The sequence below is a fragment of the Cebus imitator genome, unplaced genomic scaffold (genome assembly GCF_001604975.1).
Source record: "Cebus imitator isolate Cc_AM_T3 unplaced genomic scaffold, Cebus_imitator-1.0 Scaffold74, whole genome shotgun sequence".
Classification (NCBI taxonomy): Eukaryota; Metazoa; Chordata; class Mammalia; order Primates; family Cebidae; genus Cebus; species Cebus imitator.
In genome coordinates, this window is record NW_016107389.1 from 4,026,494 (window position 1) to 4,027,988 (window position 1,495).

The 1,495-nt window shown below is 36.3% G+C and overlaps 1 protein-coding gene across 9 annotated transcripts in view; it reads right to left on the reverse strand.

The window, feature by feature from the left end:
* The window catches only part of DMXL1 (Dmx like 1), a 174,824-nt gene that overhangs the window by 24,761 nt on the left and 148,568 nt on the right, over positions 1 to 1,495 (reverse strand). The window lies entirely within an intron of this gene.

The window sequence follows — 1,495 nt, forward strand, 5'->3', positions numbered from 1 at the left end:
CAGGAGAATTGCCTGAACCCAGGAGGCGGAGGTTGCGGTGAGCCAAGATGGTGCCACTGTACTGCAGCCTGGGTGACAAAGCAAGACTCTAACTTAAAAAAAAAAAAAAAAGACAACTAAATAGTGAATAATTTCAATAACTGATAAGTGCTATAAAGATGATAAAATATCAGGTGAGGGAGGGTAAAGTGGGTAGGGGCAAATGGCGTAATTAGGGAAGCCAAGGAAATTTTGGGGTCTTCAAGTTGAGATGTGAATGGTAAAACAGAGGGACAGAGCATTTTAAGCAGAAGGAAAGGCAAGGGCTGACATGACCATGAGCTTAATACATTCAAGAGACAGAAAGAATCCAGTATAACTACAGCAAAGAGAATCAGATGTAGAATAAAGGGGACGGCAGAAGACTAAATTTTGTAGGGCCATGTTAATGACTTGTTATTTCAAAGCTGTACTGGGAAATCTGAAATTTTATAGAAAGGGAGTGATGATCTGAATGACGTTTTAGAGAAGAGTAACTGGCTGCTACTGTGTAAAGAATAGTAGGAGGGGGAGACCAGCAACAAAGATGGTACAAGAACTTTATTGTAATCTCTGAAGCTGGAGTTCAAAAAAGTGTCTGTTAGTCCTATTCACTTCTTTGGCATATTCCCTTTGAGTTCTCCTTTAAAAGATTATAATATCAGTAAGTTTTACAAATGAATTGTAACACACCTGTCAGCTGGAAAAAGAATTGAACCACTATGGAGCAAGTAATTTCATTTGAATAATTACTGGATTGCTTTTCAAGTTCATTTTAATCCTTAAAACACTTAACTAAGAAGAACTTGAAATAACTGAACAGAAGGCTTTAAAACAAGCTCTACCACATGTTCAACAAATTGACCTAGGTTGATCCACTTGACCTTTCTGGATCTCAAGCTTCATCTGAAGAATGATTAAGTACGAGTAAATTACAACAACAGATACTGAAAATTATAAGGTTATGTCAACTATAAAGGAACTGTATTAGGTATGAAATATTACAAGGTATTATTAAAGATGACTGAGCCTTTACTTAAACAATTACCCATACTAATTAATGAAAAATATTTTTTTTTTTTTTGGCCAAGGAAAGCATTCTACAGGACTTACGAAATTCTGAAAAACCCTACCACCTTTCTTTGCTTCTTCAAATCTGTTCATTAGTTCCTATATCCTAAGTAATAATAAGGGAAACTCTTGGAAGTACAAATATGAATCACATCTCTAGGTAATCGGGGCTAAAATAGATCCTCCATCACTACAGAAAAATTATTTCAATTTATCTGTATATTGCTTTTTGCTTAACTTAAAAAATTATATTGTTGTTAAAAAAAAAAACAAAAGAATATTTGTCCTGGCATTTAAAAAAGTGATACTTGCCGGGCGCGGTGGCTCAAGCCTGTAATCCCAGCACTTTGGGAGGCCGAGGCGGGTGGATCACAAGGTCAAGAGATCGAGACCATCCTGGTCAACA